At 37.7% G+C, this 20626-nt stretch overlaps 1 protein-coding gene across 1 annotated transcript in view; it reads left to right on the top strand.

Moving 5' to 3' along the window:
- asic4a (acid-sensing (proton-gated) ion channel family member 4a) overlaps positions 1 to 20626 on the top strand; it is a 325562-nt gene that overhangs the window by 863 nt on the left and 304073 nt on the right. The window lies entirely within an intron of this gene.

Here is a 20626-nt window from a genome sequence, read left to right on the forward strand (position 1 = left end):
CTAGGAATGGGAAACTCCAGGGAGCGACTCAGTATCTATGATCCGTTGCTTTATCCATGGTTCATGACTTGGGACTTGGTCTTGCTAAGTTTACCCTGTCGACAGCTGTTTCAAATGAGGTAAAAAAAATAGGAACTTCTTGCACCGGCAGTGCTTTATCCATGGTTCATGACTTGGGACCTGGTCTTGCTAAGTTTACCCTCTCGGGTCGTTCGTACAAAGCGGGTACCTAGGAACGGGAAACTCCAGGGAGCGACTCAGTACCTATGATCCGTTGCTTTATCCATGGTTCATGACTTGGGACCTGGTCTTGCTAAGTTTACCCTCTCGGGTCGTTCATACAAAGCGGGGACCTAGGAATGGGAAACTCCAGGGAGCGACTCAGTACCTATGATCCGTTGCTTTTATCCGTCGTTCATGACTTGGGACCTGGTCTTGCTAAGTTTACCCTGTCGACAGCTGTTTCAAATGAGGTAAAAAAATAGGAACTTCTTGCACCGGCAACAAAAAATAGCCTTTACTCGTGGTTCCTTGCATCTCTCCCGCCTTCTCCGGTGCCTCTTCCACGTTGTGTTGACACACACCACACCAGTTCGTACAAACCGGGTACCTAAGAACGGGAAACTCCAGGGAGTGACTCAGTACCTATGATCCGTTGCTTTATCCGTCGTTCATGACTTGGGACCTGGTCTTGCTAAGTTTACCATATTGACAGCTGTTTCAAATGAGGTGAAAAAATAGGAACTTCTTGCACCGGCAACAAAAAATAGCCTTTTCTCGTGGTTCCGTGCCTCTTCCACATTGTGTTAACACACACCACACCAGTTCATACAAAGTGGGTACCTAGGAACGGGAAACTCCAGGGAGCAACTCAGTACCTATGATCTGTTGCTTTATCCGTCGTTCATGACTTGGGACCTGGTCTTGCTAAGTTTACCCTGTCGACAGCTGTTTCAATTAAAGTAAAAAACAGGAACTTCTTGCAGCGGCAAAAAAAAATAGCCTTTACTCGCGGTTCCTTGCATCTCTCCCGCCTTCTCCGGTGCCTCTTCCACGTTGTGTTAACACACACCACACCAGTTCGTACAAAGCGGGTAGCTAGGAACGGGGAAACTCCAGGGAGCGACTCAGTACCTATGATCCGTTGCTTTATCCATGGTTCATGACTTGGGACCTGGTCTTGCTAAGTTTACCCTGTTGACAGCTGTTTCAAATGAGGTAAAAAAATAGGAACTTCTTGCACCGGCAACGAAAAATAGCTTTTACTCGTGGTTCCCTGCATCTCTCCCGCCCTCTCCGGTGCCTCTTCCACGTTGTGTTCACACACACCACACCAGTTCGTACAAAGCGGGTAGCTAGGAACGGGAAACTCCAGGGAGCGACTCAGTACCTATGATCCGTTGCTTTATCCATGGTTCATGACTTGGGACCTGGTCTTGCTAAGTTTACCCTGTCGACAGCTGTTTCAATTAAGGCAAAAAACAGGAACTTCTTGCACCGGCAACGAAAAATAGCCTTTACTCGTGGTTCCCTGCATCTCTCCCGCCCTCTTCAGCCTCTTCCACGTTGTGTTCACACACACCACACCAGTTCGTACAAAGCGGGTAGCTAGGAACGGGAAACTCCAGGGAGCGACTCAGTACCTATGATCCGTTGCTTTATCCATGGTTCATGACTTGGGACCTGGTCTTGCTAAGTTTACCCTGTCGACAGCTGTTTCAATTAAAGCAAAAAAACAGGATCTTCTTGTACCGGCAACAAAAAATAGCCTTTTCTCGTGGTTCCGTGCCTCTTCCACATTGTGTTCACACGCACCACACGAGTTCATACAAAGTGGGTACCTAGGAACGGGAAACTCCAGGGAGCAACTCAGTACCTATGATCTGTTGCTTTATCCGTCGTTCATGACTTGGGACCTGGTCTTGCTAAGTTTACCCTGTCGACAGCTGTTTCAATTAAAGTAAAAAACAGGAACTTCTTGCAGCGGCAAAAAAAAATAGCCTTTACTCGCGGTTCCCTGCATCTCACCCGCCCTCTCCGGTGCCTCTTCCACGTCGTATCTCAGCACCGCTGCTGTCTGACTTTAAATATTTAGAGACGGACATACATGATTTTTGCATTAGCCAGATTGACTAAAAGGACTGAAGCAATTTTCCACGTGAACGGACAGGGGTGTGCACGTTTTTACGGAGGGGGGATGGGGGGGGGGGGGTGTACTTGATTCAGCCTCGCTATTCATTGACGCAGAGTCCTCACGGGAGAACAATTCCCAACGTCTTTGCAGGAACATACAATTGCTTTATGGCAAGGGTGTCAAACTCATTTTAGCTGGGGGGCCGCTTGGAGGAAAATCTGTGCACTTTTAAAATCATGGCATTAAAACTAAAAAAATAAAGACAAATTCAGATTGTTTTTTCTTTGTCTTACTTTGGCCAAAAATAGAACAAACAAATTCTGAAAATATTACAATAAAAAGGTAGAAAAAAATACCAGCGGCGGTCGAGTTTAGATCAGGGGCCGGCAACCCAAAAATGTTGAAAGAGCCTAATTGGACCAAAAATACATTGAAAAAAAAATCTATCGGGAGCCACAAAAAATGTAAAGCCTTACATACGTAAGTCTTATAATGAAGGCAACACATGATGTAAGTGTCCATTTCAACTATACTAGCCTACTATCAAAATGACTTTAAAAGTCTTATATAAGTGTTATAATGAAGGCAACACATGATGCAAGTGTCTATATCAGATGTATAAGACTACTATCAAAATGACTTTAAAAGTAGTACCGTAATTTCCGGACTATAAGCCGCTACTTTTTCCCCTCGTTCTGGTCCCTGCGGCTTATACAAGGGTGCGGCTTATTTACGGCCTGTTCTTCTCCGACACCGACGAAGAGGATTTCGGTGGTTTTAGTACGCAGGAGGAAGACGATGACACAATGATTAAAGACTGACTTTTCATATACCGGTAGGCTGGTTATTTTGATAACGTACAGGTGAGCACTTTGTATTACTTTGCACCGTTGTATTATTTGTACTCTGCACGAATGCTGTTTGCCATGTCAAAGATGTGAAAGTTTGATTGAATGATTGAAAGATTTATTGTTAATAAATGGGACGCTTTGCGTTCCCAAACAGTCATCTCTGTCCCGACAATCCCCTCCGTGGTAGCAGGAACCCCTATATACTACGGTAATTACACATCAAAACCCTGCGGCTTATAGTCGGGTGCGGCTTATATATGGAGCAATCTGTATGTTCCCCTAAATTTAGCTGGTGCGGCTTATAGTCAGGTGCGGCCTATAGTCCGGAAATTACGGTATATAAGTGTTATAATGAAGGCAACACATGATGTAAGTGTCTATATTAGCTATAATAGCCTACTATCAAAATGACTTTAAAAGTCTTATATTGTCTTATAAAGAAGGCAACACATGATGTAATTGTCCATTTCAGCTATATTAGCCCACTATCAAAATGACTTTAAAAGTCTTATGTAAGTGTTATAATGAAGGCAACACATGATGTAAGTGTCTATATTAGCTATATTAGCCTACTCTCAAAATGAGTTTAAATGTCTTATATAAGTGTTATAATGAAGGCAACGCATGATGTAAGTGTCTATATTAGCTATATTAGCCTACTATCAAAATGAGTTTAAATGTCTTATATAAGTGTTATAATGAAGGCAACGCATGATGTAAGTGTCTATATTAGCTATATTAGCCTACTATCAAAATTAGTTTAAAAGTCTTATATAAGTCTTATAATGAAGGCAACACATGATGTAAGTGTCTATATTAGCTATATTAGCCTACTATCAAAATGACTTTAAAAGTCGTATATAAGTCTTATAATGAAGGCAACACATGATGTAAGTGTCTATATTGGCTATATTAGCCTACTATCAAAATGAGTTTAAATGTCTTATATAAGTGTTATAATGAAGGCAACGCATGATGTAAGTGTCTATATTAGCTATATTAGCCTACTATCAAAATTAGTTTAAAAGTATTATATAAGTCTTATAATGAAGGCAACACATGATGTAAGTGTCTATATTAGCTATATTAGCCTACTATCAAAATGACTTTAAAAGTCGTATGTAAGTGTTATAATGAAGGCAACACATGATGTAAGTGTCTATATTAGCTATTTTAGACTACTATCAAAATTACTTTAAAATTAGTATGTAAGTGTTATAATGAAAGCAACACATAATGTAAGTGTCTATATCAGCTATATTAGCCTACTATCAAAACGACTTTAAAAGTCTTATATAAGTGTTATAATGAAGGCAACGCATGATGTAAGTGTCTATATTAGCTATTTAGCCTACTATCAAAATGAGTTTAAATGTCTTATATAAGTGTTATAATGAAGGCAACGCATGATGTAAGTGTCTATATTAGCTATATTAGCCTACTATCAAAATTAGTTTAAAAGTCTTATATAAGTCTTATAATGAAGGCACCACATGATGTAAGTGTCTATATTAGCTATATTAGCCTACTTATAAAATGACTTTAAAAGTCTTATATAAGTGTTATAATGAAGACAACACATGATGTAAGTGTCTATATCAGCTGTATTAGCCTACTATCAAAACGACTTTAAAAGTCTTATATAAGTGTTATAATGAAGGCAACACATGATGTAATTGTCCATTTCAGCTATATTAGCCTACTATCAAAATGACTTTAAAAGTCTTATATAAGTGTTATAATGAAGACAACACATGATGTAAGTGTCTATATCAGCTGTATTAGCCTACTATCAAAACGACTTTAAAAGTCTTATATAAGTGTTATAATGAAGGCAACACATGATGTAAGTGTCTATATCAGATGTATTAGCGTACTATCAAAATCACTTCAAAAGTACAATATACGTGTTATAATAAAGGCAACACATGATGTAAGTGTCTATATTAGCTATATTAGCCTACTATCACAGTGACTTTAAAAGTCTTATATGAGTGTTATAATGAAGGCAACACATGATGTAAGTGTCTATATTTCCTCTAGACCTGCCAAAAATGAACTCCATAAACATTAAATATGGTGCCGGGTAGAGTAGCTGTCTAAAAACTTAAGGGTTCCTGGTTCAATTCCAGCTTCTGCTATCCTAGTCACTGCTGTTGTATCTTTAGGCACGACACTTCACCCGCCTTGTATCGGGTTTTTGTTGAAATTTGTAAAAAAAAAAAAATCAGTATATAAATATCATTCGTTTTACTTCATTTCATATATAGATTCACCCGGTCACAAAATTAGGTCAGTGTTATTATCCGCATGCCTTGGTTCCTTATGTACTGAAGCAGAGTGCGAGGAGATCCTGTGTAAATTAGTGGTAAACTCATGGTTTCGTGTCGTGGTACGCCAAATAATCACTTGATTAAAGTCATTGGATTTTATCTTTATTTTTTTTAATTTTATTTAATTTTATTTTATTTTATTTTATTTTATTTTATTTTATTTTATTTTATTTTATTTTATTTTATTTTATTTTATTTTATTTTATTTTATTTTTTATTTGACCACTCCTCTTGACAAAATTGGTGCAGTTCAGCTAAATGTGTTGGTTTTCTGGTATGGACTTGTTTCTTCAGCATTGTCCACACGTTTGAGTCAGGTCTTTGGGAAGGCCATTGTAAAACCTTAATTCTAGCCTGTTTTAGTCATTCCTTTACCACTTTTAATGTGTGTTTGGGGTCATTGTCCTGTTGGAACACCCAACTGCGCCCAAGACCCAACCTCCGGGCTGATGATTTTAGCTTGTCCTAAAGAATTTGGAGGTAATTGTCAGGTTCAACCACTGATGACATCTATTAAACAAGACAAGAAGCAAATAATTAAACAGAGACAGAACTAAATTTGGCTAAATTGAGGAGAGACGCCTGGACACTGTACCCTTGCACAGTGTCTCACCACACTCTGGCGAAAGATTGTACGCCTTCTCTTTTATTTGGACTTTTCCTGATTACATGGCAACAGCTGTTTCTAAGGGACGGGGGTCGTAAACAGCCATCGCCTTTGGTTACAGAACAGTTCAAAGAAAAGGTCGCAAACAGTTCACAGAAAAGGTCGTAAAAGAGTTCAAAGAAGCGGTCCCTGTAGGGGAGTCAGGCCCTGCTTCCTCTCCGCTTTGTAGTTCTCGGGTCAAGACAATATATTTCTGTTGATTACAATACATGAAAGAAACAGAACACCTTCATGTTGCTTCCCGTCCTACGCAGTGGAGTTTTACTAGCCTTTTGATTGGCAGGATTAAAGACAGCTTTTGTCCTCTCGCCGGGAACTCATTGAAACACAAAGTTAGATACAATTATTCTGACATTTATCCTCCTTTTTCATTGTTCCATTTACTCTCTGTAAAGCACCAGTTCAATTGGCAGCAAAACAGGCCCAGAGCATAATACTACCACCACCATGCTTGACAGTCGGCATGGTGTTCCTGGTATTAAAGGCCTCACCTTTTCTCTTCCAAACATATTGCTGGGTGTTGTGGCCAAACAGCTTATTTTTAGTTTCTTCTGACATCACATGGACAAAGATAAGACCTTCTGGAGGAAAGTTCTGTGGAATAGCTAAACATGCTTCACTGTAAACAAATGCCATTGGTGGATCTACACCTGACATCCACTGTAATGATACCAAGTACAATAGTGTATCTAGTCGATACTACTATGATTATGTCGATATGTTTTGGCATCACAACATCTTCTTTCGTTTTAAAAAAATCATATTATGTTTATAAACTCAGGAAATACGTCATTGGACACATGAGGACTTTAAATATGACCAATGTAGAAAATAAGCAGATATTAACAGTAAATGAACAAGTAGATTAATAATCAATTTTTACAGCTTGTCCTTTATAATTTTGACCAAATAATAGAATGGAAAATGACACAATATGTTACTGCATATGTCAGCAGGCTAATTAGGAGCTTTTGTTTACTTACTACTAAAAGACAAGTTGTCTTGTATGTTCACTATTTTTATTTAAGGACAAACTTGCATTAAGAAACATATGTTTAGTGTACCCTAAGATTTCTTTGTTAAAATAAAGCCAATAATGCCATTTTTTGTGGTCCCCTTTAATTAGAAAAGTACCGAAAAGTACTGAAAAGTACCGAAAAGTATTGAAAAGTACCGAAAAGTATCGAAAAGTATCAAAATAATTTTGGTACCGGCACAAAATGTTGGTATCGGGACATGGTGTATTTTCGATCTTTTTTCATATATAAGGCCCACCGGGTTATAAGGCGCAACGCCGATGAATGGTGTATTTTCGATCTTTTTTCATATATAAGGCGCACCGGATTATAAGAGCCTCTGTTTGTTTACTTACTACTAAAAGACAAGATGTCTTGTATGTTCACTATTTTATTTAAGGACAAACTTGCAATAAGAAACATGTTTAGTGTACCCTAACATTTTTTGTTAAAATAAAGCCAATAATGCCATTTTTTGTGGTCACCTTTAATTACAAAAGTACGGAAAAGTACAAGAAAGTTCGGAAAACTATGGAAAAGTTCCGAAAAGTATCGAAATAATTTTGGTACCGGTGCCGGCACCAAAATGTTGGTATCGGGACATGGTGTATTTTCGATCTTTTTTATATATAAAGCGCACCGCCGATGAATGGTGTATTTTCGATCTTTTTTCATATATAAGGCGCACCGGATTATAGGAGCCTCTGTTTGTTTACTTACTACTAAAAGACAAGTTGTCTTGTATGTTCACTTTTTTATTTAAGGACAAACTTGCAATAAGAAACATATGTTTAATGTACCCTAAGATTTGTTTTGTTAAAATAAAGCCAATAGTGCAATTTTTGTGGTCCCCTTTAATTAGAAAAGTACGGAAAAGTACAGGAAAGTTCGGAAAAGTATTGAAAAGTTCCGAAAAGTATAGAAATAATTTTGGTACCGGTACCGGCACCAAAATGTTGGTATCAGGACATGGTGTATTTTCGATCTTTTTTCATATATAAGGCGCACCGCCGATGAATGGTGTATTATCGATCTTTTTTCATATATAAGGCGCACCGGGTTATAGGAGCCTCTGTTTGTTTACTTACTACTAAAAGACAAGTTGTCTTGTATGTTGACTATTTTTATTTAAGGACAAACTTGCAATAAGAAACATATGTTTTATTTACTGTAAGATTTGTTTTGTTAAAATAAAGCCAATAATGCCATTGTTTGTGGTCCCCTTTATTTAGAAAAGTGCTGAAAAGTACAGAAAAGTGCCGAAAAGTACCAAAAAGTACCGAAAAGTATCGAAATAATTTTGGTACCGGCACCAAAATGTTGGTATCGGGACATGGTGTATTTTCAATCTTTTTTCATATATAAGGCGCACCGGATTATAAGGCGCACCGCCGATGAATGGTGTAGTTTCGATCGTTTTTCATATACCTGTATAAGGCGCACCGGATTATAGGAGCCTCTGTTTGTGTATTTACTACTAAAAGACAAGTTGTCTTGTATGTTCACTATTTTATTTAAGGACAAACTTGCAATAAGAAACATATGTTTAGTGTACCCTAAGATTTGTTTTGTTCAAATAAAGCCAATAATGCAATTTTTTGTGGTCCCCTCTAATTATCCATCCATCCATTTTCTACCGCTTATTCCCTTTTTGGGGTCGCGGGGGGCGCTGGAGCCTATCTCAGCTACAATAATTAGAAAAGTACCGAAAAGTACTGAAAAGTACCAAAAAGTACAGAAAAGTACAGAAAAGTACCGAAAAGTACTGAAAAGTACCAAAAAGTACCGAAAAGTATCGAAATAATTTTGGTATCGGTACCGGCACCAACATTTTGGTATCGGGACATGGTGTATTTTCGATCTTTTTTCATATATAAGGCGCACTGGATTATAAGGCGCACCGCCGATGAATGGTGCATTATCGATCTTTTTTCATATATAAGGCGCACCGGATTATAAGGCGCACTGCCGATGAATGGTGTATTTTCGATCTTTTCTCGTATATAAGGCGCACCGGATTATAAGGCGCACGGCCGATGAATGGTGTATTTTCGATCGTTTTTCATATATAAGGCGCACTGGATTATAGGAGCCTCTGTTTGTTTACTTACTACTAAAAGACAAGATGTCTTGTATGTTCACTATTTTATTTAAGGACAAACTTGCATTAAGAAACATATGTTTAATGTACCCTAAGATTTGTTTTGTTAAAATAAAGCCAATAATGCCATTTTTTGTGGTCCCCTTTAATTAGAAAAGTACGGAAAAGTACAGGAAAGTTCGGAAAAGTATTGAAAAGTTCCGAAAAGTATCGAAATAATTTTGGTACCGGTACCGGCACCAAAATGTTGGTATCAGGACATGGTGTATTTTCGATCTTTTTTCATATATAAGGCGCACCGCCGATGAATAATGTATTATCGATCTTTTTTCATATATAAGGCGCACCGGATTATAGGAGCCTCTGTTTGTTTACTTACTACTAAAAGACAAGTTGTCTTGTATGTTCACTTTTTTATTTAAGGACAAACTTGCATTAAGAAACATATGTTTAGTGTACCCTAACATTTTTTTTGTTAAAATAAAGCCAATAATTCCATTTTTTGTGGTCCCCTTTAATTAGAAAAGTACGGAAAAGTACAGAAAAGTTCGGAAAAGTATGGAAAAGTTCCGAAAAGTATAAAAATAATTTTGGTACCAGTACTGGCACCAAAATGTTGGTATCGGGACATGGTGTATTTTCGATATTTTTTCATATATAAGGCGCACCGGATTATAGAAGCCTCTGTTTGTTTACTTATTACTAAAAGACAAGTTGTCTTGTATGTTCACTATTTTTATTTAAGGACACACTTGTAATAAGAAACATGTTTAGTGTAACTTTGTTGTTAAAATAAAGCCAATAATGCCATTTTTTGTGGTACCCTTTAATTAGAAAAGTGCCGAAAAGTACCGAAAAGTATCGAAATAATTTTGGTACAGGTACCGGCACCAAAATGTTGGTATCGGGACATGGTGTATTTTTGATCTTTTTTCATATATAAGGCGCACTGGATTATAAGGCGCACCGCCGATGAATGGTGCATTTTCGATCTTTTTTCATATATAAAGCGCACCGGATGATAAGAGCCTCTGTTTGTTTACTTACTACTAAAAGACAAGATGTCTTGTATTTTTATTATTTTATTTAAGGACAAACTTGCATTAAGAAACATATGTTTAATGTACCCTAAGATTTGTTTTGTTAAAATAAAGCCAATAATGCCATTTTTTGTGGTCCCCTATAATTAGAAAAGTACCGAAAAGTACTGAAAAGTACCAAAAAGTACCAAAAAGTACCGAAAAGTACTGAAAAGTACCAAAAAGCACCGAAAAGAATCAAAATAATTTTGGTACCGGTACCGGCATCAAAATGTTGGTATCAGGACATGGTGTCTTTTCGATCTTTTTTCATATATAGGGCACACTGGATTATAAGGCGCACAGCCGATGAATGGTGCATTTTTTAATCTTTATTCATATATAAGGCGCACCGGATTATAAGGCGCACCGCCTGTGAATGGTGTTTTTTTCTATCTTTTTTCATATATAAGACGCACCGGAATATAGGAGCCTCTGTTTGTTTACTTACTACTAAAAGACAAGTTGTCTTTTATGTTCACTATTTTATTTAAGGACAAACTTGCAATAAGAAACATATGTTTAATGTACCCTAAGATTTGTTTTGTTAAAATAAAGCCAATAATGCCATTTTTTGTGGTCCCCTATAATTAGAAAAGTACAGAAAAGTACTGAAAAGTACCAAAAAGTACCAAAAAGTACCGAAAAGTACTGAAAAGTACTGAAAAGTACCAAAAAGTACCGAAAAGTATCGAAATAATTTTGGTACCGGTACTGGCACCAAAATGCTGGTATCAGGACATGGTGTATTTTCGATCTTTTTTCATATATAGGGCGCACTGGATTATAAGGCGCACAGCCGATGAATGGTGCATTTTGTAATAGTTATTCATATATAAGGTGCACCGGATTATAAGGCGCACCGCCTGTGAATGGTGTTTTTTTCGATCTTTTTTCATATATAAGGCGCACCGGAATATAGGAGCCTCTGTTTATTTACTTACTACTAAAAGACAAGTTGTCTTTTATGTTCACTATTTTATTTAAGGACAAATTTGCAATAAGAAACATATGTTTAATGTACCCTAAGATTTGTTTTGTTAAAATAAAGCCAATAATGCCATTTTTTGTGGTCTCCTATAATTAGAAAAGTACCGAAAAGTACTGAAAAGTACCGAAAAGTACCAAAAAGTACCAAAAAGTACCAAAAAGTACCAAAAAGTACCAAAAAGTCCTGAAAAGTATTGAAATAATTTTGGTACCGGTACCGGCACCAAAATGTTGGTATCGGGACATGGTGTATTTTCAATCTTTTTTCATATATAAGGCGCACTGGATTATAAGGCGCACAGCCGATGAATGGTGCATTTTTATCTTTATTCATATATAAGGCGCACCGCCTGTGAATGGTGTTTTTTTCTATCTTTTTTCATATATAAGGCGCACCGGAATATAGGAGCCTCTGTTTGTTTACTTACTACTAAAAGACAAGTTGTCCTTTATGTTCACTATTTTATTTAAGGACAAATTTGCAATAAGAAAAATATGTTTACCCTAAGATTTGTTTTGTTAAAATAAAGCCAATAATGCCATTTTTTGTGGTCCCCTATAATTAGAAAAGTACCGAAAAGTACTGAAAAGTAGCAAAAAGTACCAAAAAGTACCGAAAAGTACTGAAAAGTACCAAAAAGTACCGAAAAGTATCGAAATAATTTTGGTACCGGTACCGGCACCAAAATGTTGGTATCAGGACATGGTGTATTTTCGATCTTTTTTCATATATAGGGCGCACTGGATTATAAGGCGCACAGCCGATGAATGGTGCATTTTTTATCTTTATCCATATATAAGGCGCACCGGATTATAAGGCGCACCGCCTGTGAGTGGTGTTTTTTTCGATCTTTTTTCATATAAGGTGCACCGGAATATAGGAGCCTCTGTTTGTTTACTTACTACTAAAAGACAAGTTGTCTTTTATGTTCACTATTTTATCTAAGGACAAATTTGCAATAAGAAACATATGTTTAATGTACCCTAAGATTTGTTTTGTTAAAATAAAGCCAATAATGCCATTTTTTGTGGTCCCCTTTAATTAGAAAAGTACCGAAAAGTACTGAAAAGTACCAAAAAGTACCAAAAAGTACCAAAAAGTACCAAAAAGTCCTGAAAAGTATTGAAATAATTTTGGTACCGGTACCGGCACCAAAATGTTGGTATCGGGACATGGTGTATTTTCAATCTTTTTTCATATATAAGGCGCACTGGATTATAAGGCGCACAGCCGATGAATGGTAAATTTTTATCTTTATTCATATATAAAGCGCACCGCCTGTGAATGGTGTTTTTTTCGATCTTTTTTCATATATAAGGCGCACCGGAATATAGGAGCCTCTGTTTGTTTACTTACTACTAAAAGACAAGTTGTCTTTTATGTTCACTATTTTATTTAAGGACAAATTTGCAATAAGAAACATATGTTTAATGTACCCTAAGATTTGTTTTGTTAAAATAAAGGCAATAATGCCATTTTTTGTGGTCCCCTATAATTAGAAAAGTGCCGAAAAGTACCAAAAAGTACCAAAAAGTCCTGAAAAGTATTTAAATAATTTTGGTACCGGTACCGGCACCAAAATGTCGGTATCGGGACATGGTGTATTTTCAATCTTTTTTCATATATAAGGCGCACTGCACTGGATTATAAGGCGCACAGCCGATGAATGGTGCATTTTTGATCTTTATTCATATATAAGGCGCACCGGATTATAAGGCGCACCGCCTGTGAATGGTGTTTTTTTCGATCTTTTTTCATATATAAGGCGCACCGGAATATAGGAGCCTCTGTTTGTTTACTTACTACTAAACTTTATGTTTACTATTTTATTTAAGAACAAATTTGCAATAAGAAACATATGTTTAATGTACCCTAAGATTTGTTTTGTTAAAATAAAGCCAATAATGCCATTTTTTGTGGTCCCCTATAATTAGAAAAGTACCGAAAAGTACTGAAAAGCACCAAAAAGTACCAAAAAGTACCAAAAAGTCCTGAAAAGTATTGAAATAATTTTGGTACCGGTACTGGCACCAAAATGTTGGTATCGGGACATGGTGTATTTTCAATCTTTTTTCATATATAAGGCGCACTGGATTATAAGGCGCACAGCCGATGAATGGTGCATTTTTATCTGTATTCATATATAAGGCGCACCGCCTGTGAATGGTGTTTTTTTCGATCTTTTTTCATATATAAGGCGCACCGGAATATAGGAGCCTCTGTTTGTTTACTTACTACTAAAAGACAAGTTGTCTTTTATGTTCACTATTTTATTTAAGGACAAATTTGCAATAAGAAAAATATGTTTAATGTACCCTAAGATTTGTTTTGTTAAAATAAAGCCAATAATGCCATTTTTTGAACCAAAAAGTAGCAAAAAGTACCAAAAGGTATCAAAATAATTTTGGTACCGGTACCGGCACCAAAATGATGGTATCGGGACAACGCTAGTAACAACATTTATAAGTCAGAAAAGATGGAATTCTTCATAGTTTCCCTTTAATTTCAGTTGGGGGGGAGAGGGAAGTCTGGGGTTCTCTGCTTAGGCTGCTGCCCCCGCGACCCCACCTTGGATAATTAAAAATAACACAAAGAAAAGCGCCCAAAAAAACAAAAACAAAAATCCTCTGTTTTTAAAGTAAACTTCCCGTCCGAACAAGTGCCGTGGAACTTGTACAAATGTAGGAAGTGTCCGTGTCAGTCAGTCAAGCATCTATTAGCACTTTTCGGACACGGCTGGACTTCATCAGCTCCCCGAGCTGCTTGTTCCTCTCCGTCAGCCTCCTGATGGACTGGATCTGCATTTTCAGGGCCTGTCACTTAGATGTGTCACAGGCTACTTGCCGCCCCCCCGACAAATCACTTACTCCCCTGGTCCCGAGTTCCGGGAACACGGGGTGGACGCGGGCATCGTGCGAGCGGAAAGCAAAGCGACGTGCGAGGACACAAAACAACACGGAAGGATATTTTTATTTTTTTTCCTGTGTTGTTGTGCAAAAAGAGCCCGGGTGTCATTTGTCACGGCGAGCCGGGGAAATGGAAGGAAGTCATTATTACAGGTGATGTCCTATTAATCACGGCCAAACATGTACAAACCTCGGTCATTACTCGCCCTCTCGCGGGGACCCGCTTCATGGATCGCCTTCTTGTAATGTGCTTTCCTCCTATTGATCATCCTGGCCGCGCCAGATGTTTCCTTTTGGTAATGCGCTTGCCCACATTTCACACACACATAAAAAAACCGGAACGGAATTGTGATGTTTCCTGCCGTTGTCGGTAAATGTTCATAATCAACATTTATTATTACCGTAATTTGCAGACCAAAGGGCACACCGGATTATAAGGTGCACTGCCGATGAATGGTCTATTTTCGATCTTTTTTTCATATTTAAAAGCACTGGATTATAAGGCGCACTGCCGATGAATGGCGTATTTTTTCGATCTTTTTTCATGTATAAGGGCGCACCGGATTATAAGGCGCACCGCCGACGAATGGTGTATTTTCAACCCTTTTTCATATTTAAAAGCACTGGGTTATAAAGCGCACTGCCGATGAATGGCGTATTTTTTCGATCTTTTTTCATGTATAAGGCGCACCGGATTATAAGGCGCACCGCCGACGAATGGTGAATTTTCAACCTTTTTTCATATTTAAAAGCACTGGATTATAAAGCGCACTGCCGATGAATGGCATATTTTTTCGATCTTTTTTCATGTATAAGGCGCACCGGATTATAAGGCGCACCGCCGACGAATGGTGTATTTTCAACCTTTTTTCATATTTAAAAGCACTGGATTATAAAGCACACTGCCGATGAATGGCATATTTTTTCGATCTTTTTTCATGTATAAGGCGCACCGGATTATAAGGCGCACCGCCGACGAATGGTGAATTTTCAACCTTTTTTCATATTTAAAAGCACTGGATTATAAAGCGCACTGCCGATGAATGGCGTATTTTTCGATCTTTTTTCATGCATAAGGCGCATCGGATTATAAGGCGCACCGCCGACGAACGGTGTATTTTCAACCTTTTTTCATATTTAAAAGCACTGAATTATAAGGCGCACTGCCGATGAATGGCATATTTTTTCGATCTTTTTTCATGTACAAGGCGCACCGAATTATAAGGCGCACCGCCGACGAATGGTGTATTTTCAACCTTTTTTCATATATAAGGCGCACCGCCGATGAATGGTGTATTTCCAATCTTTTTTCATATATAAGGCGCACCGGCTTATAAGGCGCACTGCCGATGAATGGTGTATTTTCGATATTTTTTTCAAATATAAGGCGCACCGTACTATAAGGCGCACTGCCGATGAATGGTGTATGTTCGATCTTTTTTCATATATAAGGCGCACCGCCAATGAATGGTGTATTTCCGATCTTTTTTCATATATAAGGCGCACCGGCTTATAAGGCGCACTGCCGATGAATGGTGTATTTTCGATCTTTTTTCAAATATAAGGCGCACCGGACTATAAGGCGCACTGCCGATGAATGGTGTATTTTCGATCTTTTTTCATATATAAGGCACACCAGATTATAAGGCGCACTGCCGACGAATGGTGTATTTTCAATCTTTTTTTCATATATAAAAGCACTGGATTATAAAGCGCACTGCCGATGAATGGCGTATTTTTTCGATCTTTTTTCATGTATAAGGCGCACCGGATTATAAGGCGCACCGCCGACGAATGGTGTATTTTCAACCTTTTTTCATATATAATGCGCACCGCCGATGAATGGTGTATTTCCGATCTTTTTTCATATATAAGGCGCACCGGCTTATAAGGCGCACTGCCGATGAATGGTGTATTTTCGATCTTTTTTCAAATATAAGGCGCACAGGACTATAAGGCGCACTGCCGATGAATGGTGTATTTTCGATCTTTTTTCATATATAAGGCACACCAGATTATAAGGCGCACTGCCGACGAATGGTGTATTTTCGATCTTTTTTCAAATATAAGGCACACCAGATTATAAGGCGCACTGCCGACGAATGGTGTATTTTCGATCTTTTTTTCATATATAAAAGCACTGGATTATAAAGCGCACTGCCAATGAATGGCATATTTTTTCGATCTTTTTTCATGTATAAGGTGCACCGGATTATAAAGCGCACTGCCGATGAATGGTGTATTTCCGACCTTTCTTCATATATAAGGCTCACCGCCGATGAATGGTGTATTTTCTTTCTTTTTTTCATATGTAAGGCGCACCGGCTTATAAGGCGCACTGCCGATGAATGGTGCATTTTCGATCCCTTTTCAAATATAAGGCGCACCGGACTATAAGGTGCACTGCCGATGAATGGTGTATTTTCAACCTTTTTTCATATATAAGGCGCACTGCCGATGAATGGTGTATTTTCGATCATTTTCATATATAAGGCACAGCGGGTTATAAGGCGCACTGCCGATGAATGGTGTATTTTCAATCTTTTTTCGTATATAAGGCGCACCGGGTTATAAGGCGCACACTGCCGATGAATGGTGTATTTTTTAAATATCTTTTTCATATATAAAGCGTACCGGATTATAAAGTGCACTGCCGATGAATGGTGTATTTTTAAAATATTTTTTCATGTATAAGGCGCACCTGATTATAAAGCGCACTGCCGGTAAATGGTGTATTTTTGGTCTTTTGTCATATATAAGGCGCACCGGATAATAAAGTGCACTGCCGATGAATGGTGTATGTTCGATCTTTTTTTATATATACGGCGCACCGGTTTATAAGGAGCACTGCCGATGAATGGTGTATTTCCGATCTCTTTTCATATATAAGGCGCACCAGATTATAAAGCGCACTGCCGATGAATGGTGTGTTTTCGGTCTTTTTTCACATACAAGGCGCACCGTATTATAAGGCGCACTGCCGATGAATGGTGTATTTTTTCGATCTTTTTTCATGTATAAGGCGCACCGGATTATAAGACGCACTGCCGATGAATGGTGTATTTTCGACCTTTTTTCATAAATAAGGCGCACTTGATTAAAAGGTGCACCGCCGATAAATGGTGTATTTTTTTGATCGTTTTTCATATATAAGGTGCACCGGATAACAAAGCTCACTGCTGATGAATGGTGTAATTTCGATCTTTTTTCTTATATAAGGTGCACCGGATAACAAAGCTCACTGCTGACGAATGGAGTATTTTCTATCTTTTTTCATATATAAAGCGCACCGGATTATAAGGAGCACTGCCGATGAATGGTGTATTTCCGATCTCTTTTCATATATAAGGCGCACCGGATTATAAAGCGCACTGCCGATGAATGGTGTGTTTTCGGTCTTTTTTCACATACAAGGCGCACCGTATTATAAGGCGCACTGCCGATGAATGGTGCATTTTCGATCTTTTTTTCATATATAAGGCGCACCGGATTATAAGGCGCACTGCCGATGAATGGTGCATTTTCAATCTTTTTTCATATATAAAGCGCACCGGATTAAAAGGCGCACTGCCGATGAATGGTGTATTTTTTCGATCTTTTTTCATGTATAAGGCGCACCGGATTATAAGACGCACTGCCGATGAATGGTGTATTTTTGACCTTTTTTCATAAATAAGGCGCACTTGATTAAAAGGTGCACCGCCGATAAATGGTGTATTTTTTTGATCGTTTTTCATATATAAGGTGCACCGGATAACAAAGCTCACTGCTGATGAATGGTGTAATTTCGATCTTTTTTCATATATAAGGCGCACCGGATTATAAAGCGCACTGCCGATGAATGGTGTGTTTTCGGTCTTTTTTCACATACAAGGCGCACCGTATTATAAGGCGCACTGCCGATGAATGGTGCATTTTCGATCTTTTTTTCATATATAAGGCGCACCGGATTATAAGGCGCACTGCCGATGAATGGTGCATTTTCAATCTTTTTTCATATATAAAGCGCACCGGATTAAAAGGCGCACTGCCGATGAATGGTCTATTTTCGATCTTTTCTTCATATATAAATCGCACCGGATAAGGCGCACTGCCGATGAATGGTCTATTTTCGATCTATTTTTCATATATAAGGCGCACCGGATTATAAGGCGCACTGCCCATGAACGGTCTATTTTCGATCTTTTTTCCTATATAAATTCTTACTTATATCTGGCTATGGTACGTAAAAATATATAATAATCAAATGATTGGGCAAATGTTTAATAGCATGAAGCGCCTCCTCATACAATAACATTGACATAAAAATAGAGATATTTGCTGTTAGAAGCCCTCAATGAAAAAGGAGTTTGACACAATATCATTCTGCGAAAGTCACTCCTCCATTTAAAAACACGTTGCCTGCTGTGCTAATAAGTTGCATTAAAAAAATAATACAATCACGCAGCTTGGAGAGGAATGCATTTTCCTGCTCTCGTTTTCCACGACACAGGTAATAACTTCATTCTTTCCAATCAAAGATTGTTATTGACTGGGTTTAATTACTGGAGATAAAGGTTGTTTCAACAAGCATCGAATAAAGAGATTCTTTTTTTTCCTCACACGGCTTAATTGTAAATCTATTGTTTGCTGTCGGAAAGATGAGCTGCGAGCCCTTTGGCTCCCTTTCTTGTTTTCCTTCCACGGCCGCCCTTGATTGGTTTGCTGTGACTCCGACTTGTGTTTGCTGGCGCATTATCAGATTTTGCTCTCAGCAAGGACGGATCCCCTCTGCATATATTCATGGACGTAACTAAACAGCCGAGGGAGCGCTCACAAGGTGATCTATTAAAACCTGGGCAGCAGCCTCTCGCCGAAGTCTTGCGTTAACATTTCCGACCCATACCCTCATATGGGTCGCGTTATGTATGGGTTAAGTTTGAGCGTGTACACATATTTTGCATCTTTTCATGTCCGAAAAGGGGTAGGAAGAAGCAAAGCTTATTCATTCCCTACCCCGTTTCCAGTCCGTAGCATATACTAACACAGGGGTCACCAACGCGGTGCCCGCGGGCACCAGGTAGCCCGTAAGGACCAGATGAGTAGCCCGCCGGCCTGTTCTAAAAATAACTCAAATAGCAGCACTTACCAGTGAGCTGCCTCTATTTTTTAAATTGTATTTATTTACTAGCAAGCTGGTCTCGCTTTGCCCGACATTTTTAATTCTAAGAGAGACAAAACTCAAATAGAATTTGAAAATCCAAGAAAATATTTTAAAGACTTGGTCTTCACTTGTTTAAATAAATTCTTTTTTTTTTTTACTTTGCTTCTTATAACTTTCAGAAAGACAATTTTAGAGAAAAAATACAACCTTAAAAATGATTTTAGGATTTTTAAACACATATACCTTTTTACCTTTTAATTTCCTTCCTCTTCTTTCCTGACAATTTAAATCAATGTTCAAGTACATTTTTTTTATTATTGTAAAGAATAACAAATACATTTTAATTTAATTCTTCATTTTAGCTTCTGTTTTTTCGACGAAGAATATTTGTGAAATATTTCTTCAAACTTATTATGATTAAAATTCAAAAAAAATATTCTGGCAAATCTAGAAAATCTGTAGAATCAAATTTAAATCCTATTTCAAGGTCTTTTGAATTTCTTTTAAAATTTTTGTCCTGGAAAATCTAGAAGAAATAATGATTTGTCTTTGTTAGAAATATAACTTGGTCCAATTTGTTATATATTCTAACAAAGTGTAGATTGGATTTTAACCTATTTAAAACATGTCATCAAAATTCTAAAATTAATCTTAATCAGGAAAAATTACTAATGATGTTCCATAAATTATTTTTTAAAGTTTTTCTCTTCTTTTTTTCGGTTGAATTTTGAATTTTAAAGAGTCGAAATTGAAGATAAACTATGTTTCAAAATTTAATTGTCATTTTTTTCGTGTTTTCTCCTCTTTTAAACCGTTCAATTAAGTGTAAATATCATTAATTATTAATAATAACATAGAGTTAAAGGTAAATTGAGCAAATTGCCTATTTCTGGCAATTTATTTAAGTGTGTATCAAACTGGTAGCCCTTCGCATTAATCAGTACCCAAGAAGTAGCTCTTGGTTTCAAAAAGGTTGGTGACCCCTGTACTAACACATAGAGTGGGTCTGGTTTCTCATTCTTGTGAGAATCCTGCATTGGACTGAAGCATCAGGGAGGTGTGCACCATATGAGAAGAAAAAAAAAGGAAAAATACAACTTTTGAATTTGTTCATTCGGGCCAATTACATGAGCTTTCTAAAACGTATCGTTCATCCTCTTTGTGTTCGGGCTCAAAAAAAAATAAGGGCCTAGATCATAATTGTTCACAAAGCCTGCTTGATCAGCATTGTTGTTGATGGGGAAGGGATATGCGGTTCCTCCTCTACGTCTCGGGATCACGTGACTGGCTCATTATCTCTCAAAATGGCTCCATGAGATTGATACTATTTTAATCATATCAATTTCCTACGCTTTGACCCCTGAGGCGTAAAAAATAGAGCGGCTAATTAATGGATTTGTCTTTG

Source organism: Entelurus aequoreus, linkage group LG13 (genome assembly GCF_033978785.1).
Source record: "Entelurus aequoreus isolate RoL-2023_Sb linkage group LG13, RoL_Eaeq_v1.1, whole genome shotgun sequence".
In the NCBI taxonomy this organism is placed as follows: Eukaryota; Metazoa; Chordata; class Actinopteri; order Syngnathiformes; family Syngnathidae; genus Entelurus; species Entelurus aequoreus.